Source organism: Aethalodelphis obliquidens, unplaced genomic scaffold (assembly GCF_003676395.1).
Source record: "Aethalodelphis obliquidens isolate GAN/ISIS:26980383/991018 unplaced genomic scaffold, ASM367639v1 scaffold4, whole genome shotgun sequence".
Lineage (NCBI taxonomy): Eukaryota > Metazoa > Chordata > Mammalia > Artiodactyla > Delphinidae > Aethalodelphis > Aethalodelphis obliquidens.
In genome coordinates, this window is record NW_020837948.1 from 28129357 (window position 1) to 28155282 (window position 25926).

A 25926-nucleotide genomic window follows, 5' to 3' on the forward strand; every position below is an offset into this window, starting at 1 on the left:
AAACTAGACAAAGACACTACAAAAAAAAGAAAACTACAGGCCAGTATCACTGATGAACATAGATGCAAAAATCCTCAACAAAATACTAGGAAACAGACTCCAACAGCATGGTAAAAGGATCATACACCATGATCAAGTGGGGTTTATCCCAGGAATGCAGGGATTCTTCAATATATGCAAATGAATCTGCGATACACCATATTAACAAATTGAAAGATAAAAACCATATGATAATCTCAATAGATGCAGAAAAAGCTTTTGACAAAATGCAACACCCATTTATGATAAAAAAAACCTCCAGACAGTAGGCACAGAGGGAACTTACCTCAACATAATAAAGGCCATATATGACAAACCCACAGCCAGCATCATTCTCAATGGTGAAGTAAAACTGTCACTCTTTGCAGATGACATGATACTAAACATAGAGAATCCTAAAGATGCTACCAAAAAACTACTAGACCTAATCAATGAATTTGGTAAAGTAGCAGGATACAAAATTAATGCACAGAAATCTCATGCATTCCTATACACTAATGATGAAAAATCTGAAAGAGAAATTAAGGAAACACTACCATTTACCATTACAACAAAAGGAATAAAATACCTAGGAATAAACCTAACTAAGGAGGCAAAAGGTCTGTATGCAGAAAACTATAAAAAACTGATGAAAGAAATTAAAGATGATACAAACAGATGGAGAGATATACCATGTTCTTGGATTGGAATAGTCAACATTGTGAAAATGACTATACTACCCAAAGCAATCTACAGATTCAGTGCAATCCCTATCAAACTACCAGTGGCATTTTTCACAGAACTAGAACAAAAAGTTCACAATTTGTATGGAAACAGAAGAGACCCCGAATAGCCAAAGCAATTTTGAGAAAGAAAAACAGAGCTGGAGGAATCAGACTCCCTGACTTCAGACTATACCACAAAGCTTCAGTAATCAAAACAGTATGGTACCTGCACAGAAACAGAAATATAGATCAATGGTACAGGATAGAAAGCCCAGAGATAAAAAACCACACACATATGGTCACCTTATCTTTGATAAAGGAGGCAAGAACATAAAATGTAGAAAATACAGCCTCTTCAGTAAGTGGTGCTGGGAAAACTGGACAGCTACATGTAAAAGAATGAAATTAGAACACTCCCTAAAACCATACACAAAAATAAACTCAAAATGGATTAAAGGCCTAAATGTAAGGCCAGACACTATAAAACTCTTAGAGGAAAACAGAGGCAGAAAACTCTATGACATAAATCACAGCAAGATCCTTTTTGACCCACCTCCTAGAGAAGTGGAAATAAAAGCAAACATAAACAAATGGGAACTAATGAAACTTAAAAGCTTTTGCACAGCAAAGGAAACCATAAACAAGATGAAAAGACAACTCTCAGAATGGGAGAAAATATTTGCAAGCAAAGCAACTGACAAAGGATTAATCTCCAAAATATACAAGCAGCTCATGCAGCTCAATGTCAAGAAAACAAACAAACCAATCCAAAAATGGGCAGAAGACTTAATAGACATTTCTCCAAAGAAGATATACAGATGTCATCAAACACATGAAAGGATGGTCAACATCACTAATCATTAGAGAAATGCAAATCAAAACTACAATGAGGTATCACCTCACACCAGTCAGAATGGCCATCATGAAAAAAATCTAGAAACAATAAAATCTGGAGAGGGTGTAGAGAAAAGGAAACCCTCTTGCACTGTTGGTGGGAATGTAAATTGATACAACCACTATGGAGAACAGTATGGAGGTTCCTTAAAAAGCTAAAAATAGAACTACCATATGACCCAGCAATCCCACTATGGGGCATATACCCTGAGCAAGCCATAGTTCAAAAAGAGTCATGTACCACAATTTTCATTGAAGCAGTATTTACAATAGCCAAGACATGGAAACAACCTAAGTGTCCATCGACAGATGAATGGATAAAGAAGATGTGGCACATATATACAATGGAATATTACTCAGCCATAAAAAGAAACGAAATTGAGTTATTTGTAATGAGGGGGATGGACCTAGAGACTGTCATACAGAGTGAAATAAGTTAGAAAAAAGAATACCATATGCTAACATATATACGGAATCTAAAAAAAATGAAAAAAAGAAATGGTTCTGAAGAATGCAAGTGCAGGACAGGAATAAGATACAGATGTAGAGAATGGACATGGGGAGCGGGTAGGGTAAACTGGGCCAAAGTGAGAGAGTGACATAGACATATATACACTACCAAATGTAAAATAGATAGCTAATGGGAAGCAGTTGCATAGCACAGGGAGATCAGCTTGGTGCTTTGTGTCCACCTAGAGGGGTGGGATAGGGAGGGACGGAGGGAAACGCAAGAGGGAGAGATATGGGGATATATGTATATGTATAGCTGATTCGTTTTGTTATAAAGCAGAAACTAACACACCATTGTAAAGCAATTATACTCTAATAAAGATGTTAAAAAATGCAAAAAGAAAGAAAAGGAACAATTACGTTCAAATCACTATTTAACTTCTAGGAAAATCTTTCCATCATACAGTGAATTATGCCTTTAGAACACATCTCAGTTGCATATCTCAGCCCATGTTGGACAAATACTAAAGCCTCTGTGGGCTGCTTTAAGTATATTTACCTGTAGTTTGTGTTATCAACTTTAACTCCTTCTCCTCTCCCCATGGACAGCCCATAAATGATAGTTGAGATTTTTTTCTCCTTCTCTTACCCCTCTTAAAAAAAAAAAAAGAAAAAAGAAAAAAAAAAAAAAAACCTAAGTTTGAGAACTGTGAGAATTTTCCTGATATTTTATAACAAGATGAAAAAAATATTTGTCAGACTCCCAAAACTCTTTGGGAGTTTGGGGTTAGCTGATGCAAACTATTATATATAGAATGGATAGACAGCAAGGTCCTACTGTACAGCACAGGGAACTATATTCAGTATCCTGTGATAAACGATAATGGAAAAGAATATTAAAAAATAATGTATATATGTATAACTGAATCAGTTTGCAGTACAGCATAAATTAACACAACACTGTAAATTAACTATACTTCAATTTAAAAAACAGTATTTGTCAGAATTCCAGAGAAAGTGCTTTTCCCAGACAGTTGAGGCAAGAAAGTAGACACTATTTTTGTATTACTCAGGGTCCTTTGGTTGAAGCTCTGCTGACGTAAGTAAAAAAGAAATATATGGGGTAGCTGAGAGAATTGAAGAGGAAAGGCTTTAGAAAGGAAAGGAACAAGAGCACCTAAGAGGCAGTTTCTTGAGGGTGCAGCTATTCAAACACTGGAAGATGATGGCTGATTGGCCCAGCTTACATCCTGAGGCTCTTCTACCAGGGACTCCAGGATACCTTGATTGACAGTTTGCCCAAAATGGCATGCGTGTGAGAAGGGAAATAGAGGCACTATTAACAAAAGAAAGAGGTATGGAGAATAAGAAGTCAAAACAGGTATGAAGGACTCTACAACTAATCCTGGGCTCCATACGGGATGGAGAGTGTCACATGGCAGGAACACAGGCTTTGGGAAGGCAGCAAATGACAACTAGAAGAGAATCTGAGAAAGAAAATGTAAATGAGCAAGGGAGGGGTTGTGTAGGCAGTAGTAGGATGGCACCGAAACGTACAATGTGGTTTTTTCCCTCAGATCCCACGAATCTTCAGGAACACTCCTCAAATCATGATATAATTATGATTACATCATAATTAGTAGGTTTGAATTTCTTGCAGAAGTCAGAAAGATGCAGTTCTCTGAAGGTGTGGTGCAGTGAGCAGAGTGTAAACATCCAATGATGATTCAGAAGGGAAATTCAAAGGATTCCTAGAGAAATACAGTTGGGACTGTGCAGAGACTGTGAATATTATGAGAAGTGATTAAATGAGTTACATATGCCTTCCAGTGACAAGGAGGAACAGCCTGTATTTGGATGACTCTTCATTCTTAACTTTATAATTGTTTCCAAGTAGGAAGAGGTCCAGAGCCATCCAAGTGAGTCCAGATCCAGAACCAATTGTCCAGGTACTCAGCCTGAAAACAGTGTTCACACAGGAACAATCATGTTTAAATTAACATCAAGAACACCTTTGAAAGAATGTGAGCAATATTTGGCACTAGAAGGGAGCCTCTTGAGTTTCATTTTGATAGTAGTGTATAAGGTTTGAATAGATGTTATGTGTTTGTTACTGACTTGGGTCTTAGATTCTTTAATCAATAGAAATTGGTAAGAGGCCAGATAAGGAATTCAGGCAAAGCTTTATTGGGACTGACGCTGCAGCATGAGGGAGCAAAAACAAATACAGTTTCCCTTGCTCACTGCCGGAGGAGGACGGCTGGTTCCTTAAATGGGGTGGGGGTAGGGGAGGATGGGTGGGTCGGGCTGGAGGGGTAGCTTAGGTGATCTGTCCACCCCCTTGGTGGTGCTGTGTGCAGGGATCATGCACCGTATCCTGCTTCTGCTCCCAGCACCTCAAAAGTGGCAGTTGGTTTGCGGCCTTTTTGTGTCTTATTATTCATATGCATGCAGTTGCTTTTAGTCTCTTATAGTTTCTTTGTAGTCTGTTGCTCGGGGAGACATTTGTTTAGGTGCAAGTGCTCCAGTAAAGGATCCCAGGTCCTAGCCTGTCTCGTGTTCAAACCTCTGTTCTTTGTGAACACAAGTTAATGGGGACCCTTCTGCCTGCTGTCTGTCCAGTCATCACCATCATGCCCCTCCATCCTCAGTTTTATTTTATTATATTATTATTTTTTTTTTTGCGGTACACGGGCCTCTCACTGTTGTGGCCTCTCACGTTGTGGAGCACAGGCTCCGGACGCGCAGGCTCAGCGGCCATGGCTCACGGGCCCAGCCTCTCCGTGGCATGTGGGATCTTCCCGGACCGGGGCACGAACCCGTGTCCCCTGCATCAGCAGGTGGACTCTCAACCACTGCGCCACCAGGGAAGCCCCATCCTCAGTTTTAAGGATATGGTGATAGCCCTGAGTTATTATACCCTAAACAAAATTCTGTTTATCCCCATTATATTTGTGTGGAGTATATGAATTTTCCTTCAGCTAGTACTTGGGACACTAGACGAGGTATTTACCATGGGGATTATCTGCTTTTCTAATAGACATGTAATAAATTACTGAAAAGCATTGCTGAGGGAACCTCTTGGCTCTCCATTTCTGGAAACCATAGGTAGACAACTTTCCATTTTGACAGGTTTCAGACACTAAGATCCAACCTTTTAGACTGTAGATACCTTCACTATTTGCTTTATTTTATTACACCAAAGCATCCTGCTAAGAGCATGTTAAGGCATATTGCTTTAAACTTAAATTGGAGTATTTTAAAAGCCCCCTTGTGATTCCCTCAATTAAATGTAAGATGTCACAAAAATAAATGAAAATTACTGGTCTGGGGCATTCACTTGGATGAACCAAACAAATGATTCAAGTCTCTTTTTAGTTCCATCATTCTATTAAATGTCAGTGTCAATATTAAGCTCCTATGTTGATTTGAGGTGTATGAGTCTTGGCATTTAGAAAACAAAGATTGAATAGTTATATTGGATCTATGGGATGAAGAGAAAAACATCCTGATTGGTTACTAGGAAAATGACAAGATCATTTGAAACTCTTAAGCACTATTTTTAGTGGCCTGGTACCCAGGTTTTCATCCAGTCATGAACACCCACCAGTGTTTACCTAGACACAAGTTTTTCCAGAACCATTAAATGGTGCCTGATTATAACAAATTGTTCCCTTGGCTTAAACAAATTATTTTTCTAAAGCATTTAACCATATCTTTACATGAAACCTGCAGTTGTATGTAAAAGTTGTTTCATATTTTCAAAAACACTGAAACTTGCTGGATACTATGTGTCCTAATAATAAAACATAAACCATAAACCAACCAAGGAAGACAGAACTATTTTCTGATGAGTTTTTGAAAGCCCAAATGAATTGTTCATAGAGGCAGCAAGATTTGGAAAAGGACATGCTCCACCTCTTCTTATTCCAAATCTATTTCACTTAGTTACCTCCATCTTGATTCTTAGTCTAGCTAGGAAGAAAAATCTTGGTCCAAGGTTGTACCAATTTATGTGCTGCAGCTAACAGGCTAATAATTTGCCACTCCTTCAAATCTATATTTCTTAAATATTATTTTAATATTTATTTGAAGGTTTTTTGGGGGAAGGTGGGATTGGGGGCAGGCTCAGTCCTCCCTCAGTTTCCCTAGGCAATTCAATTCCAGCCCAAACTTGCATACCCCACTCAGCAAAGGACACCCACTTTGCTTTGCATTAAAGTCAATTGCTCACCATCTACTGTTATTCAGGCATACTCTTGGATATAGACTTGATGTTAAAAAAAAAAGCAGAACCCAATAAGATACAAAAAGAAAACAATGTTATTTTTTTCCTCAAGTTCCCTTAAATCCTCTCTATACACTAGTTCTTTCCCTGTCAGTGGATGAAATCCTGGCTTTTATGTTCACTTGTAGATAATGTTTTAAAAGTCCTCCAGGAACTTCTAGTCACAGCACAATATCAGTTGTTAAAATGTTCATTCCAATATGGTAGTCAAAACTACAAACTTTAATCCAGTGGAAATCTTCTCTCTTCCTCTGTATTAGGCTACTTCTAGCTGAAAGCCTATGGTGGTAAAATGGATGCACAATCAGCCTCTTTATTCTCTGACTTGTACTTCTGTTAGAGCACTCCATTTCCATTCACCTGACTGACTTCTTCTCTGGGGGTGGGGTTAGACAGAAACGCTAGGTAGTGGGAAAGGCCTGTCTTGGTGCTGTTGTAATAAGACATTAGGTGTCCTCTGGGCTTCGTGCACGTTCAAGGCTGACTTTTTCCCTATTGGGTGCTTCTGAATTTTTTTTTTTTTTTTGATATTTACCAACTGGAAATATCCAACTGCATTTCATGTAATTTGGAGATCAATCTCTTTCCACTTGCATCTCATGATTCCTGGTCATTTGCACGTAGTTGATCTCCACTGTTGGGAATGTCATCCATCCTCCAGGCTGTCTTTTCAGGCAAAATCCAAAGCACTTCCCAAAGCAGCCTTCTTTTATCTGTCATACCAAGGCACACTTGGGTCAGCTTCAGTTCAGCACCGTGACAGCCTTGTTCTCCACATAGGCCACATAGGAAAGGCTTGATCACAGTGTTATCCAAGTCTTGGCTGAATGCCCTGTGATTCCCAAAAACAACGGGAGATAAGCAGCCATGTGAAGAGCTGTCCAGCGCAGTTTCTCATCTGCCTTCTATCTTGTGAGAAACTGACATGAGACCATTTCTCATCCATCTCCCTGATTTTAGCCAAGCACAGGGCTTTCCACCCACTTCTCCCCTCCCTCCTTAGGGTACAGATATAGGCTTCTGTGTGAGTCTATAACACTGCTTGGCTGTAGTTCAGGATTGGCTCCTTGACATCAGACTGGCCACTACCCACATCACCCTTCTTATTTGGTATCATCTCCACCCCTGTCCTGTGGGAGAGAGACATGGAGAACTGACACCCTGGTGACCTTGAATTTGCTACATAATAAGAATCTACCTGAATCCACTTGGGCTCACTGTCACTTTACCAGCCAAATCTCTGGAAGTGTGGCTAGCCAACCGAGTGGTTTCCATAGCGACCCTTAGGACTTTTATCCACCTGCTGCTACCCAGAGACTGCTTAACTGCTTGACAGTAGCAAGCCAGCCACAGTCTCTCACTTTTATACTTTTCCAGTCTCTGTTCCTTGCAAACTTTAGGGATATAAGTCAAACTTTTTAAGTAGTTTTCCTGACATTCTTCTTCCTGAGGTAGAGGAGTAGGACACCCTACTACTCCAGCATTACTGAAGATGGGGCCATAATACTCCAACAACTTTCTCCGCAAAGCACTCCCCTCCCCAACATCTTCAACCCAAACCTGTTTATGTCCTCAAATGTTTGCCTAAGTCTGCAAAATTGGTCAACCTTCTTTGTATGCTGTTTAGCACTTTATTTTGGACTGTGAGCACAGCTTGACATCTATAACCTATTGTTTTATTCTCAGTTTAAATGAAAACAGAAAGAATTCTAAGCCAACTCTTTGGCTTTGACATCAATCCTACATAACATATTCAAATTATTCCTTCTAATAGCAGAATAGCCAAAAGAAATTTTGCTTGAAACCAAAATCACGTTTATCCATTTTGTTACATTATTACTGATGCTTTACCACCCTTTACAGATTTCAACTCTTGGTAATGTCCTAACTGACCACCACTTAATCTGGCTCTGGCACCAACCATTGAAAAGGTTAAATTCTAGGAGCCATGTTTTGTTCTAGGCCACCAAGCAGGCAGATTTAATTTAGAGAATGTTGAATGTCTAATGTTCACTTTTCAGTTCCTGTGAAGGTAAGGGTTAACTTCTGAGCACATTAATCTCAATCACAAAGTTGTTGAATTTATAACCCTCTTGTTTGCCTTAATTAAATAACTGCAAAACCCAGAAATTACACAAGCTTTTTAAGAGCTTGAAGCCCTGGGAGCTTTCATATACCTTATTTTTCTCTAGCTAAATGTAGCTGCAGCAAAGCCTCTGAAGTATGGCTGTCCCTGGGAAAAAAGCGTGAAATAGCTACTTTGATATCAGCACCTCTGGGGCCCCCTTTTGTTGCCTTCTCTCCCCTCAGGAGCACTTAATACTCTTTTTTATTATTATTATTAAGGTATAAATGACATATAACATTATATTAGTTTTACATGTACAACATAATGATTCAAGATATATGTATGTATATATTGTATATATATATATATGTGTGTGTATATATATATATAGCTAAATGGTCACCACAGTAAGCCTAGTTACCATCCATCACCATACAAAGTTACAAAAAAATATATTTTCCTTGATGAGAACTTTTAAGACATCAATTTTCAAATATGCAATATACAATACAGTATTATTGACTATAGTCACCATGCTGTATATTACATCTTCATGATTTATTTATTTTATAACTGTAAGTTTGTACCTCTTGACCTCCTTCACCTATTTCTCCCACCCTCCAACACCCCCATCCCCCTGACAACCACCATTCTGTTTTCTGTGTCTGTGAGTTTTGTTTTGTTTTGTTTGTTCGTTTTGTTTTTTAGATCCCACATATAAATGAGATCATATGGTATTTGTCTTTCTCTGTCTGACTTATTTCATTTAGCATAATACCCTCAAGGTACATCCATGTTGTCGCAAATGACAAGATTTCATTCTCTTTTGTGGCTAATATTCCATTTATCCATTTCTTTTTCCATTCATCCATCAGTTGACACTTAAATTGTTTCTGTATCTTGACTTCTGTAAATAATGCTACAATGAACATTGGGGTGCATATATCTTTTTAAATTAGTGTTTACATTTTTTTGGATGAATACCCAGAAATGGGAAATGCTGGATCATATGGTAGTTCTATTTTTAATTTTTTGAGGAACCTCCATATTGTTTTCCATAGTGTCTACAGCAATTTACATTCCTATCAACTATGCATAAGGGTTCCCTTTTCTCCACATCCTCTACACCACTTGTTATTTGTTGCCTTTTTGATAATAGCCATTCTGACAGGTGTGAGGTGATATTTCATTACGGTTTTGATTTGCATTTTCCTGATGGTTAGTGATGCTGAGCATCCTTTCATGTGCCAGTTGGCCGTTTGTACCTAGTGCTCTTACAGTTTCACTAAGACATACCCTCTCAGGGCTGAGCCCTGACTCAGAACCCCACACTCCCCCATTTTTCTACTAAAATTCACCTATTATGCTCCTCACTTGTTCTGACAAGTACCTGCCTTGAGCTTATAAAGAGGGTCCTGGCCTTCCTTGCTTAGTTTCCTCTCTTCCCCTACTCAAATGGGAAATTCCTCCTTCTCCATATGTATTCTTTTGGATTTTTACAAGAATACAGGGAAAGAGGGGGAGGAGTGAGACAGGAGATAATAATGAATTTATCCTAAGATGGTAATAGCCCATAATAACATTTGATTACTCACTCCCAGGGTATTCAAAGAAATTAGACCCTAATGGTAAAATTTTCAAACATTGCAGCATAGTGGAAGAAGTGCACCCTGAGGCTATGAACCTTCATATTAAGCCAAGAAATATATATTTGTGCCAAACTTCTGCCTTTGCTTAAAAATATGGCTTTGCTGAAAAGCTCTCCCAGAGACCTTTTCATAAACCATTTAACTTATTTGACAAAACACACGCTTGTCTATATTATTATTCTTATAATAAAAATAGACACCGATTGTTGAGCATCTCTGAATTAGCAGATACTGTACTAGGTATTTAACACACATTAGCTTCTGTATACTGATAATTGGCTTCTAGTGTATTTTCTTCTTCAATAGTAATGAATTTTCAGGCAAGCACATGGTTTTCCACCTTGAGACAATTTCTCAACCTACCTTACAGGTAGGTGGCCATATAACTAAGTTTTTTTCATAAGAATGTGAGCAATGCAATGTGCAATTTCTGCATCACTTAAATAAAATTTTCTTGTCCTGTGTTGTCTCTCTCTTGCCCTTTTTCTACTGGATGACATACAGATGTGTCCATAAACTAGCTTGGCCATGCATATAGAACAAGAACCCTGGGAACTCAGAAGCAACACAATGAAAATTACCTGGGTGCCTGACTGTCTGTGTGGAACAGAAATATCTAGTTATTCTTGACCAACTAGACTTTTAACAGAGATAAAAGTAATCTTGTTTGAACTGCTGTAATTTTTTATCTCACTCTTATAGCACTTGAGCGTATATTCTAGGTAATATCTAAACATAATTCTGCTTTAACATAATAATTCCCATGAGGTCTGTATTATTATCTCTATTTTACAATAAGGAAAGTAAAACTAAGAGGTTAAGTAAAAGTATGAGTATAAAAGTATAAGATAATACAGTAAAGAAATGGCTGAACTGGGATTTAAGTTTATATTTGGCTCCAAAGTCAGGTACTTACCCACTCTCCTATATTGTTTATCTATTTCTAAATTAATTTGTATATGTAACGTGACTCAATGTGTTTTTCTTAAAAGAAGTCATGGTAATTTTTAAGGTGTCCTAGATTTTTATACCAGTAGATGTGTACAACACATATTAATATAAGGGAAGCACTTATACACAAATGCATCTCAGTATTTTATGCAGCATATTTAATTCCATAATCCATTTCACTTGGTCTCAGAGGGGTATTGCTGTGAACCAATAATTCTGAAACTTTTTAGTCTCAGAACTCCTTTACACTAAAAACATCTTGAGGACCCCAGGAATCTTTTATTTATGTGAGTTATAGCTACCATTATTTATTGTATCTGAAAATAAAACTGAAGCATTTTAAAAATAATTATTGATGAATTTATTTAATAATGATTAAATCCATTGCATGTTACCATAAATAACATTTTAATTAAAATCATCTATATTTTTCAAAATAAAATTAAAATTAGTGAGAGTAAGGACATCGTTTGACATTTTGCAAGTCTCTTTAACATGCTATTCAAGAGAAGACATCTGGATTTTCACATCTACTTCTGCATACACTGTTGCAATATGTTGCTTTGGTTAAAGTATACTAAGAAAATCCAGCCTCACATAGATACACAGTTGAAAAGAAAGAAGTATTTTAATAGCCCTCTCAGATGGAGATGGATAGTGGATATTCTTCTTTGATAACACACCAAAACTCAACAAGTAGTAGCTACTTAAAGGTGAGTTGCAAGGTGGCATCTGAAACCATATCAGTGGTAGTCTGTGACATTAAAGTCTACTGTCTTGTCCTTTGACAGGATCTTTAACCCATGTATGATTTTGTAATGTCATGCACTGGTCCTTTGGAAAATATTGGTTCACTGAGTTATGCAGATCTTCTAAACTTTGACACAGATCGTTATCCAATACAAAATGTCACATTCCTTAATAGCACCACCAATCTCATTAGAAAAGTCTTTTCATACGTATTAGGAAACTGTCAAGCTCATAGTTTAGATAAAAGTTTTTCAAAATGTTAATCTTTACTTAAAAGCTTGGATTTTTATCACTGTCAACATATAGTATAAATTATTTTTCTTGAAGTGACAGGCTCATTTTGTTCATTTTGAACATCATGTCTGCCAAATGCCCAAGTCTGAACAATGATGGTTTGTCAGTCATTCTTTCAAGTAAAAATGGTGCTCTATGTAAAACACTGGCTAGTTCATCTCACAACTCAATGACAGAAGTGCTTTTCCTTGAGACAGCATCACACTTCTGTATGTAGCAGAAGCACTTTACAGATGTACTTGCCATTTTGTCACACAGAATATTAAAATGAGGTATACTCAAGGATTAATATTTAATAAAATGATAATTTTTAATACTTCATCAGGACATTATTAAGTGAAGGTGGCATTTAAATTTTATTTGTATAATGTGGGTGCATGGTGGTGAAGAACATACTGACTCCGACTAGTACAGCTTGGTGACATGCTTTGATTCTTGCTAAATTGCCAGCAGTGTTACCCGCCATTGCTTTTGCACATCCGTATAAATTTCATCATGGTGAAAAAGCCAAACAATGTTTTGGTATTACAAAAATAACGTTGATTTCACAGAACCCCTGAAAGGCTCTTGGGGACACTTAGAGAATCTCTGCAGTAAACAAACATACAAAGTGCAGCAGCCAAAGGAATCTCAAAATAACTAAAATCCTTTATTTGTGTTTTTTAAGAACTGTGAAATAAACATATATTTCACTAAATGCTTCTAAAAGTCATTTTCCCCTTCCATCCAAAGCTCTCATATTGCTGCTACTTTTGAGCCTTTCCAACCTGCCTAAAATCTCCCTCCCTAGTCACTGCCCCTGATCCTTTAATCCTTCTCTATCTACCTCTTACCTACTTAATCTCATCTTAAAGGCTCAAAATAACTGGTTCAGAAATGTGAGGAAAAAGAAGAAACAGATCATGGGCAAACTATAATCCTCTACTTATTGGAAAGGCAGTTGGAAAAAGTTAAATGTTCATATATTAATTTTTGTTGCCACATGTAAAATATTTTTGAGAAGCTGATAGTTATATACTGTGTCAAATATTAACTTTATACTCAATATGATCTCCATCCATCCAAACTCTTCCCTGTATTATAGTGTCTGAATTCTGGAAAATACGATGCTTAAACTCCCTCTCTGCCTCCTTTAGATTCTGCCAATAAAAGGTATCTTCCACAAAATTTGGAAGGCAGAAGAGAGGACAGCCATTATTCTTCCCCAGCAGTGGCTGGTAGATGTCTTAGTTGATAGTAAGACATGAACTTTACAGATGCTTCTGCGTGAGCTTTTGTGAATTATCTACCTTAGTACTTCAAGTAACTGTAATCTCTAGTTACTTACTGTCATTCCTGGATTTCCAAATTTCCTCAAAGCCATCAGTATGTTACCATGAACCTTAATTGCCACACTTCTCCCCACAATTTTGTAAGTTTGTAATTCACTTTGTATTTAACCGTCTCTTCCTGTTATAAACTAAAGAGGTAAGTGCTTTCCTGGCAAAACCCTGACTGATAAAACAGTGTTTGGTTCCTGAGTTCCCGAATGCAGAAACTCAAAGACAGGAATCTGGGATTAGTTATCTGACCTCCTTAGATTAAAAAGCAGTTAAGACTTCATTGCCAATGAAAAATGGAATACTAGTAGTCCATAGAAAGCAGTGGCAAGATAATTATCTATAGTTTTCCGGAATGAAGTATTTATTGCAGAAAAGCCTTCAAGAGACTACTAACTGTTACAGTAGGATTTTAGAGGGAATAAGGACTGTAAGGATGATGGTATGGGCTGGTTTCTTCTAAATAAAAGGTTAGGACTTCAAATTCTCAGCTTAAGGCACAGAGAACCAGAGAGCTTCTAAGACTGCCCTAAAAATATCTCTTATAGCCATATGGCTAATGTATATTTTCTTTTTATCCTGTAGGTTGCACAGTTATAACCCAGATGGAATTCATAGACTTGCCAGGTCTCTTACGTAAAAGTTTGGGCATTGATTGAGAAGGAACAAAATTGGAATGAGGACATTTAGGTGGATCCCAGTGACTCTCAGAGTCACCAGCGTCTAAATCCCACTGAGCTGCCCTTCTTCCCTGTTTGAAAGTAGCCTTCCCTAGGCTAAAGATCCTGAAAATTTACCTTTCACAGGGATCCAGATTCTCTTCATGGTCTACCTCCACTACTTACTGCCCCCAGACTTAAAACTATAGTCAGAGCCCAGCAGATCCTGGGAGGATATCAGAAACCTGGGAAACATTACTGGGAATGGAATCTAATGGTTTTAGACAAGAGAAGAAGCAACATAATTTCGGGTATAGGCAAATATGTTGGTATGTGTGCAATTACCATAAATTGATGGTAACATAGATATTCTAGATTCATGGTTTAGTTTGAGTGACTGGGAACAGCGCTATAAAGAGTTTGCTTGATTGGTTGACCAATAGTGGTCTTCATTAAAGGAAATTGGTATAAGAAGAAGAAATTCAAAGGATTAGGAAGATAAAATTGCTGGCATGGATTAATCATCTATAACTGGCTCATCCGCCCCTTACCATGGCCCCAAGGAGAGTCCAGAGAACACTCCCATCAGGAAGGTATTGAAAAGTATATTAGTAAGGGAAACACCAGCATCCTTGAAAGTCTCAGTGGAGTCTGTCGCTTTTCAGATTAGGCATGAGAGTGTAATAATAACAGAAGGACTACTGGAAGTTGCAGAGGCCAATTGACAGCACTTACCCGCCAGAGAAACAAGGTAGTCAAGATTATTGTACTGGACAACAGGCCAAAGTTCTAATCTGAGTGACCTTATCCACAGAGATCTTTGTCAGTGACTTTTGATCATAGTGTCCCTGGGACTGAAATGGATTGTCAGGCTAATAATCCTTAGTTCATTTGTCAAATCAAAAAAGATAAATCTAGTGGACAGATATCTTACTAAAATATCCACAGTAGAGAGTCATGGACTCACCAAATCCTCAGATCTAAGCTAGTTAACAGGGTCCCTTAAAAGAAGGGGAGGCTGGGACCTTTGAGGAAAGACCCAGTAAGACTGTTAACAAAAATGTACTATAAAATTTCCTTCTCGCTTTCCCCAAAAGGAAATGCATCCATTTATCAGGGTGATTATATACTCTGGAGAAAGGAAAATACCCAGATATTTCAAGAATTTTGGACACTGGCTCTGAAATGACCCCCAAAATTTCAGGTGCCACCAGTTAGTGTGGGGACTTAGGAATGCTAGATAATGAATAGAATTTTGGCTTACGTTCCTCTCTCAGAGGGCCCAGAGGATCTATAAACCTAGCTTTGTGGTTATTTCCCCAGTTCCTAAAAGTATATTTGGCAACTGGTAGAACTCTCACTTCCTGACTCTTCAAGTGAGGGTTATTATGATAGAAAAGGCCAAGAGGAAGCCCCTGAAACTGTCCTTTTCTACCAAAGTAGTAAATTATTAATAGTTCTACAACCCTGGGGGAACTTCAGAGATTAATATTATCACCAGATTTGAAAGATACAGGGGTGGTGATTCCTATCACATTCCAATAAATCTCTATTTGTCTTGTGCAGAAGAAAGATGAATTTTGGAGAAATTTTGGAGCTTTTGAAGAAAAACAGTAGATTATCATAAACTTAATCAGATTGTGACATCAATGACAACTACTGCCTCAAATGTGCTATTTTTCCTGGAGCAAATTAACACATCCTTTGGCATCAAGTATGCCACTATTGATCTGACAAATGCTTTCTTCTCTATATCAATTCATAAAGGCCACTTGCTACAAAGGGAAATGCTGTATTAAGCCTCTGACAAATCCAGATAAGAGAATTACAGTGCAACCTTTGAGGTTTTAGAGCGAAACATGCTCTCTTTGACAGATAATTCTTCTTTTGAGAAATAACTCCTGGAGTAAATCTGGATCCAAGTAAAGACTGAATGACAGAGCATCAAGCAACCATACAGTCTGAGCTGCCCATCATGAGCTGGAAGTTGTTGAATTCCCTGAGCCACAGTGGGCATGGGCAGCGTCACTCCATAATCACGTGGAAGTAGCATAAGCAAGATCATGCTCAAGCGAGCCTCAAAGGCAGAAAAGCTACGTGAGCAGTTAGCTCCTTTTCTCATGGCACCTCCTCCTGCTGCTTTGTCACCTCTCCCTTGACCCATACCTACAGTCCTTGGGGGAATTCCCTATGATCCTCTGGCTGATAAAGACACAACTTGGGCCTGATTCTGAGATGATTCTGTAGGGCATACTGGCACCATCCAAAAATGGAGTGGCACTGCATTTTAGCCTTACTCAGGGGCGGCCTTGAAAAGCATAATGAAAATGGTCTATAATGGCTCTAAGAAGGAGCCACCAAAAGGATGAGATAGAGGTATTCATATTAGTCTTCCTGAAGCCCACATAAAATATTGTATTTTATGCATCAGAGCTTACAGCTTTAGTATAATCACCCCTTCACCCCTGCCCTCCATGACACCTCACTCTACCACTTATTTCATTAATATTCACTGAATGCTCTCCCACCTTCAAGACTTGGTTCAGTTGTCTCTGAGTGACCTTTCCTACTCTATCCACAATGCCACCATCCGATTGAAGCCCTTTCAGATTTACTAATTATCACTCTCTCTTTATGTATCCCATTACCCCATATGATTTCTTCTATCTCTTCCTCCCATCTTACAGTTTATACCAGTATCCCCTAAAACAGGGCCCCTGCATTCAAATGCTTAAAGGGGAGAAGCAGATAACTTAAATGAGTGATAAAAGCCTACTAGTTGCACAGTTAATATATTGGGTTATTTTCACTTCTTTAACAGAGGTTGCTCTCCTCCATTTTTCTTAAAATGTGGTCCTTTGGAACTTTCATTTCCCACTTTTGATGTAGAAATATGTACAAAAAATTTTCTCTAGTATTTTTTCAAACTCATTGATAAATGGCCACTAAGACTCAACCTTAGCGTCAGGAAAAAAGAGGGACTGGTGAAGACTATGACAAACTGTAAAACTCACACTCGACAAAATGAGGCTGCCACTCAGTGCCAGGTGGGTGTGCCAGGAATGTGGGACTAGCAGTGCCAGATGTTATGATTTTCTGTAGCAATTGGAAAGTTAGGTTTTTATATGAAGTCTCACAATTTCATGGTTAGTCTCAAATTTGCTAAAGCAGTCTGCCAGACTGGGCCTGCAAGCACCCATCTGCAAGTTCTGCCCTGTTGTACTGTGAGTTCCTTGAGGGCATGGAAGGAATCTTATTCACTTGTGTATACACAGAACCCAGCACAAGGACTGGCCCATAATACCTTCTCCTTAAATTTTGGTTAACTTTAGTTGGGTTTTAAAAATCTAATAAAATTGTATATTATCTAATTCTACAGGTAGAAATCCTTCAAGAGATTTTTTCTTTTTTTAGAAAATTTTTATTAGAGTGTAGATGATTTACAATGTTGTGTTAGTTTCAGGTGTGCAGCGAAGTGAATCAGTTCTACATATACATATACACACTCTTTTTTAGATTCTTTTTGCATATAGACCATTACAGAGTAGAGTTCCCTGTGCTATACAGTAAGTTGTTATTAGTTATCTATTGATATTTTATATACAGTAGTGTGTATATGTCAATCCCCATCTCCCAATTTATCCCTCCCCCCATTACCCCCTCGTAACCATAAGTTTGTTTTCTACATCTGTAACTCTATTTCTGTTTTACAGATAAGTTCATTTGTACCCCTTTTTTAGATTCCACATACAAGCGATATCATATGATATTTGTCTTTCTCTGTCTGACTTACTTCACTCAGTATGACAATCTCTAGGTCCATCCATGTTGCTGCAAATGGCATTATTTTGTTCTTTTTTATGGCTGAGTAGTATTCCATTGTATACATGTACCACATCTTCTTTATCCATTCATGTGTCGATGGACATTTAGGTTGTTTCCATGTCTTGGCTGTTGTGAATAGTGCTGCTGTGAACATAGGTGTGCATGTATCTTTTTGAATTATAGTTTTGTCCAGATATATGCCCAGTAATGGGATTGCTGGGTTATATGGTAGCTCTATTTTTAGTTTTTTAAGGAACCTCCATGCTGTTCTCCATAGTGGCTGTATCAATTTACATTCCCACCAACAGTGCAAGAGGCTTCCCTTTTCTCCACACCCTCTCCAGCATTTATTGTTTGTAGACGTTTTAATGATGGCCATTCTGACTGGTGTGAGGTGATACCTCATTGTAGTTTTGATTTGCATTTCTCTAATAATTAGCGATGGTGAGCATCTTTTCATGTGCCTGTTGACCATCTGTATGTCTTCTTTGGAGAAATGTCTATTTAGGTCTTTTGCCCATTTTTAGATTGGGTTGTTTGTTTTTTGTTTCTGTTGAGTTGTATGAGCTGTTTGTATATTTTGGAAATTAAGCCCTTGTTGGTCTCATTGTTTGCAAATATTTTCTCCCATTCTGTGGGTTGTCTTTTCGTTTTGTTTATGGTTTTCTTTGCTGTGCAAAAGCTTGTAAGTTTGATTAGGTCCCATTTGTTTATGTTTGTTTTTATTTCTATTGCCTTGGGAGACTGAGCTAAGAAAACATTGGTATGATTTATGTCAGAGGATGTTTTGCCTATGTTCAAGAAGATCTTTTGCTAGCTCCTTTCATAGACAAGCAGAGCCTAGCATATCACTTGTACATAATAGATGCTCAAACATGTTTTAAGTTTGAAGGGAAACGCATCAAGTGTTCATTAACAGTGTAGTTTGTTTCACTTATTAGATGAGTAGCAAGATATCACCTAAGATTTAAAGGTAGAGAACCTTAAGACGGATGATTTTGATAAGGAGAATTAAGTCAAAAGAGATAATCAATGCTACCCTCAGCAGGTGTAATGGAGCATCTCTGATCTCTGTGCAAGAATGGGGATGTGGGAGAACCCTGAGTCTTTGGTAACACAGTAAACCTGACTTACTTGATATCTGTAGCTTGGGGGTCACAGTGAGGCACAAGGCTCTGCTTCAGCAATACCAGCAGCTCTGGGGCTATCACGGCTGGATGTCACATCTCAGGAAGACTGTTCCTTTATGGTGGCCACTTTAAACATCATTTAAGGGCTTCCCTGGTGGCGCGGTGGTTGGGAGTCCGCCTGCCGATGCAGGGTACGCGGGTTCGTGTCCCGGCCCGGGAGGATCCCGCATGCCGCGGAGTGGCTGGGCCCGTGAGCCATGGCCGCTGAGCCTGCTCGTCCGGAGCCTGTGCTCCGCAACAGGAGAGGCCACAACAGTGAGAGGACCGCGTGCCGGAAAAAAAAAAAAAAAAAAACATCATTTAAATGTCCATTCTGAGAAAGAACCATAACATATGAAAAAAAAGTTTAGAATAAAAAGCTAAAGAAATAGACTTGCGTTTTGAATTTTGCAAGTTGAAAAAATTGCCCAGAGTTATGAATGTTTTCAAAGATTAACAACTCGGAAATAGTTGTTTTTGAAAATATTAGCAAGCAGTGCATTTACAAGGGAAACCAAATAAATAATAACTGCTTATCTATTCATGTATACTACATGTAACTTTAAAAAATGAAGACAAGAACTATTTTATATAAACTTAAAAAATGACTGATAATTTGCTGAGTAAATATTGACTTACATCCAATTAATTAAAAAAAGATCAACTGTGAATATTTCCTGTTAAATTATCATGCCATATTTTAAGTGATGTATTTGCCTTGTCTAATATACAATGAAAACATTTTTGGCAAACATTTGCCACATATGTTAAATAATGCATTTTAAATTTATGATAATGATACTATTTTATTATGCTTATACAAAACTCATATGAATTTGAGCAACATTTAAAATATGGAAAATTTAGCAAGCCAAACTTTACTTTCAAAATGCCATTAGATAGGACTTTAATCTTATTTCTTTGAGATAACCAACCCCCTACACTTCCCAACACACAGTCCTAATACTGGATAAACAGGAAAATATTCAATTGTATATAGAACTAGGTAATAGTTCCTAGTATATGAACTTAGATCGAAGTATTTATCACCTTACAGTAGTGATGCTATGATATAAATCAGACCACATATTTTATAAAAACTTATTCATTCAATAGTATTTACTGAGTACCTATTATGTGTTGGAATTAATATATCAGTGAACAGATAAAAAAAAAGTCAGCCATGTGGAGCTTAAATTCTAAACCAATGCAATGCTAATATCCCTGTTTTGCATTTTTTTGCATGTTAAGTATTCTGAAATTAATAATAATGATAATAATAATTTACATTTACAAAGTATAGTGTTTGACTTTTCAAAGTACTTCCAAATATGTTCTCAGCTGATTTTTACACTTCCTTGGCCTTGAAGTAAGGTTGACAGATGTTACTACCTCAGTGTTACAGATGAGGAAACTAGATGATAGATTCCCACAGCCACTGTCCTAAGACTAGTCTCATCTCTCTCCAACCTGCACAGCTGTGGGAGCGTGAGAATAAGGCAGAATAAGAGAATGAATAGGGTAAAGGAGTTTGAAATCATTGCCATGGAGAGAGGAAGCTAACTGGAAAAACATTAAGAAGCCAGGAGCAGCTGAAATTGATTACTGTGGCAGCCACTGACTATCTATCTATACTCATATTTGGTTCTTCTCTTTCCTGGCACATGGTAAGATTGCACTTCTCCAACTTCTTAAACTCAGCTATGGCTATCTGAATTCCTTTGGCCAATATAAGATGAACAGAAGGCTTTCAAAGCCAGTGCATTTGCTACCATGTCTCCTTCTCTGCTGCAATGACCTAGGAAGCACAAACTCAGATGTAGCCTCCATCCCCGTGAGTCTCTGAATGACTAAGATGAGCAGAACCCCATTCTGGACTTGTAGCATAGACAAGAAATAAACTTGTATCAAGCCATTGATATTTGAGATTTGTTGTTTATGTTTTGTTTTGCTTCATCTTGTTTCATTTTGTTTGTTACCACAACATAACCTGGTCTATCCTGATGGATAGAAAGCATGGGTTTATACTGATATCAATTTGTCTGGTTATGTAATTTCTTTTTCTACAGCTATCTCAGCAGCTCAAGTATAGGTGCAAATAGCAGGTAGTGAATTCATCCGAGGTTGGGGTTTTGTCAGGTGATGGGAAAACTATGGACCGTGATATCTAAGCTTGATTAGGAGGACATCAAGCAGGAGAAGGCCCATGAGTAGAGAGAAAGTAGATGGGTCAAGGGACTGGCTATTTTGATGAAGTGGATGATCAATTATAGAGAAAGTACGTGAAGAGTCAATCTTGAAAAATAAGGAGTTGTGATTGAAGCATAGGATGGTATAATCAGAGATTTGGGAAGTGGCAAAATTTCAGATCATGACAGGGTACAAGATGTGAAAATGGAACTGAGTGGCTCAGCTGGAGAGAAGGAGATGTTTGAGCAAACAGCAGTCATGGGCCTGAGAGGCTGTGTGCCAGGGGACGGCTAGCCACATACACCTTTGAATTCCATAGCACAATCACAGGAATTGGGAGAGAGAGGGAGGCGGTGAGCTAGTTGCAAAAGTCACCACTTAATGAGTGAGGAGAAGCCAAAGGTGGGGATTGAGTCCAGTTGTCATGAGCTTCACAGAGACAGGAGTTTGCATTTATAAGAGACTAGAGGCAGAAATAATGGGCTGCACGCTCTGCTTCCAGTGCTGAGCTGCACGGTGTGTGGAAGAGAAGACACAGCCTCCACTCAAAAAGGTTGCAGGACCAGTGGTTTTACAGGGTGAGAGCCAAATGTCTGTGCAGGTGAAAGGATTGAGGGAAGGTTGCTTGAAGAAGTTGAGGATGTTGATTATGATTTGGGGCCATGGAAAAGGAGTTGTAAAGTGTTAAAGGAGAGTTTGGTGGGGAAGAACAGGAGATTAGAGCAGGGAAACCAACAAAGCATTATTAGAATGAAAGTTAGAGGGTGAAGCATAACTAGAAAGGTGTCCTTGGGCAGTAACCAAGGAAAATAGACATTGGATGCTGGGAGGACTTAGGTGGCTGTGATATTGTACTTTATAATAAGAAATATACCTGGTATTTAGTCTTCCTCCCTGTTTCTTCCCCAGAGCCTCTAAGGAGTTTCCTAAGACTGGAGAACAGCAACGGTGTCTTTTGTTATGTTAATGAGGTGGGTTTCAGGAAGCACCTAAGAATGAGGGCTGGGGTACCAGAAAACAACCATATGATGAGAGGGTTGGAACTTTCAGTCCCACCCCTAACCTCCCAGATGGGAGAGGGGCTGGAGGCTGAATCAGTTGCCAATGGTCAATAATTTAATCAACCATGCCTATGTAATGAAGTCTCTATAAAAACCCAAAAGGACTGGGTTGGGAGAGCTTCCAGGCTGGTGAACACGTGGGCCTAGAGAGGGCGTGGAAACTCCTCAGCCCTCCCAACATACGTTGCCCTATGCATCTCTTCCATCTGGATATTCATCTGTATCCTTTATCATATCCTTACTAAACTGATAAACATAAGTGTGTGTTTCCCTGAGTTCTGTGAGCCTTCCTAACAAATTATCAAACCTGAGAAGGGAGTGAAGGGAACCGCTGATTTATAGCCAGTTGGTCAGAAGTACAGATGACAACCTGGGCTCGCGGTTGGCATCTATAGTTGGGGATGGAGGTGGGTCGCATCTTGTAGGACTGAGCCCTTAACCTGTGGAGTCTGATGCTGCCTCTGGGTAGATAGCATCAGAATTGAGCTGAATTCTCGGATACCCTGCTGGTGTCTGAGAATTGCTTGCTGTTGTGTGGGAGCCCCACCTACCCCCACTCCAAAACACACATGTAGGAATTGGGTCCAGGAACCCCAAAAAGAGCCATGGAGAGGTTGGAGCCAGTTAGGACAGTCTGTGTTCATTTGTGGGTTGGCAGTAGCTTTGTAGTAAGAAATGCACTTTCCTTTTCTGTGGGCATGCACCTCATACAGGCTTAAAGCATGTACCTGTCAAGGGATGCTCCCGGGAGACCAATCTTTGCTATATCCAATCTCACAGAAAATGCTCAGAACTAAGTCTTGAGATTGTTTTGCACTGGTTGCTAGAATCCAGAGTCTCCAGAACACTCCAGGAAGTCATTCATCCAAACTCTTCTCGTTTATTAGATGAGAAAACTGAGGCCCTAGGAACTGCCCAGCATTGAGTCTGTAGTTTTTCATAGAACGGAGTCTATAGCACAGGTCTCCTGACCCTTGCACTCGCTCTACTCTAAACGTTCAGCCTCCTAGAAGAGCAATGTCAGGCCACTGTCACATAGTAATAGTTCATATTGACAGCTAATGTTTACTGAGAGCTCACCAATAGCCAAGCCCTGTACATGGCTTCTCATTCTTCTGACAGCTCCATGTGATGTAGGCACTAGCATTATCCCCTTTCTACAGAGATGGAAAACAAGGACTGAAGAAGTTAAGTAACCAAGGCACATAGCTACAAATTGGCAGCTCTGGGATTTGAACTCCCATCCTTCCCTCCAGAGGCCTCTCCCTCAACCAATATAATATGCTTTATCATTCACTGTTACATGTGTTATGGCTTGCCCATCCCCTCCTTTTTAACAGAATTAGAAAAATAGTTTCCCCCTGCTATATATAGTCCCATATGCCAGCACCTGCTCTGCGCAGACACCTATTTAGCATGTATGTGCAAACACCTGTTTTGAGACTGACTCTTCCTAATCATCCTTGGCTATCAGTTTCTGAAGCTACCCACCTCTGAGGAATGATGCAAGAAAGGAGAAGGATAAAAATAAAAGGGTGAGGCAGTGGGTTTTTAAATTTTATTTTGATTTGTGAAATTACCATTATTATCTAAAAATAATACCTGTCTCCTCTTTCACTGGAAGAAAGTAGCAGTAGCGTTATAGCTGCTTACATCTGTGGAATTCTTAGGTAGTCTAATTCTATGGTATAGGGAGAGCTATACCAAAATCAGCTTTGGGATAAAACTTGGGAGATGGCGGAGCAGAGACTTCACACATCCAATATGCCTTGTGTTTCCTCAAGTCTCTTCAGAGATGAAGACCCTCTGACTATTGGAGAGAAGGCCTCTTGGTTGCATACTTATCCTGCTCTTTGGCACAGGGTGGCATTTATTAAGCCAACATTTTGTGAATTCTTCCTGTGTCCCAGGCATGTGCTAGGTGCCCTTCAGGAAATCACACTTACCTGGGAAACCAAGTGGGTGAATAGAAACTTGCAGTACCATGTGGTGATTTCTACATGGCAACACATGCAGAGTGCTAGGGAAACCCAGAAGACTTCTTTCAAGAGACGTCATGGAACCATAATGACACGAAAGCAACTATTTCCCTTCAGAGGAGCCAAATAGCAGTACCATCAGGGGATTTATTAGTTTTTATTCTTTGGAATAGGCAGGGTCACATATTGATCATGAATAGATGTTTGTATGCAGACCAGGTTACCTGCAGAGCGCACTAGAGGAAAATTGGTAAGGCAAGGTTCTAAATCCATTCTCCCAGCCTTGTCACAATGAATAAAATTACCCTCTTTTGTTTCCCTGCCACTCTGAAGCAGTGCAGGGTTGCCTCTGAATTGTTTTAATGATGTGCTGTTTTGTTCCTGTGAGTACTCCATACTTTAGGTGCCAATTCACCTTTTCCTCTCATTAAGAAGAGTCAGGGAAAAAGAACAAGAGGAATGGCTGAACAATTGCAAATCCAGCATATTGAAAAGGTCATGGTACTACTGCATACTATTTTAATTTCTAAATGTTTTAGGCATTGTAAGTCCTTTTTGACATTCCATTCTACTAACAAATACTAAAAAGGGGCTGGGAAAGGGCACAAATTATTTCATCTGCTTGTAAAACATAATGATAAGAGTAGGAAATGGTGCCCAATTAATCCACGTTTTTTGTAGCATTTCACTTGGAGGCCTGTTTTGGACATGTCTTGCTGTGAGAAAGGTAACAGGTATGACCTAGTGGTGTTTACCACAGTGATAAAGTAGAAACTAGGCATCCCTCTAAATAAGCTAGCATTTTAACTTTCTCTTCTTCTTACATATATTTACTAGTTTTCATCAACCATCTATTGAGTGACTGATTTACTTTCAGGAAACTTTCAACTAGAACACTAGTAATTAACATTTACCCAGAGTTAGCGCTTTACAAAATGCACATGGCAGACACCGTTGATTACCTTATCCAACCTTCTTTTCCCAGCTCTCTCCAGCTATAGAGGCTGAAAAGCCAAATACTTGTTTAGCCTCCCAGGTGTAGACGTGGCCATGCCACTTAGTTCTGGAAACTATACAATATAAGTGCAAGTCTGCTGTGAGAGTTCTGAGAAGATGGGAACAGACAAAGCTCATGGATACTTCTCCCTTTTATTTCTGCGTGTAACTTGGCAATATCTAGAGATCCAGCAGCCAGGCTGTGAGCATGAAGCAATTAGCCCACTTTGCTAAGGAAGTTGAAATGGAAAGATAAAAGGATCCTGAGACACTGGTGATGTCATGAAGCTGATATACCTGCCAACCTACCTGCAGATGTCTCGTTATAAGAAAAAAATTGTTGTTTAAAGTATTAGAATTTTGGGGCTTCCCTGGTGGCGCAGTGGTTGGGGGTCCGCCTGCCGATGCAGGGGATGCCGGTTCATGCCCTGGTATGGGAAGATCCCACATGCCGCGGAGTGGCTGGGCCCGTGGGCCATGGCCGCTGGGTCTGCGCATCCTGAGCCTGTGCTCCGCAACAGGAGAGGCCACAACAGTGAGAGGCCCGCGTACTGAAAAAAAAAAAAAAAAAGTATTAGAATTTTAATTTTCTGTTGCTTGTAGCTGAAAATATTTCTGACTGATGAAATGCTTTTATAGAC

The 25926-nt window shown here is 39.0% G+C and overlaps 1 long non-coding RNA gene across 2 annotated transcripts in view; it reads left to right on the forward strand.

Annotated features, from left to right (window-relative positions):
* Positions 1-25926, forward strand: part of LOC113616875 (uncharacterized) — a 278470-nt gene that overhangs the window by 102543 nt on the left and 150001 nt on the right. The window contains exon 3 of one of the 2 annotated variants that reach the window (XR_003431439.1): positions 22159-24497. The exons of the other annotated variant lie outside the window; for it this stretch is intronic. This is a non-coding gene — a long non-coding RNA (uncharacterized LOC113616875). Of the gene's footprint in view, positions 1-22158; positions 24498-25926 lie in introns of those variants that run through there. 2 annotated transcript variants of the gene reach the window in all.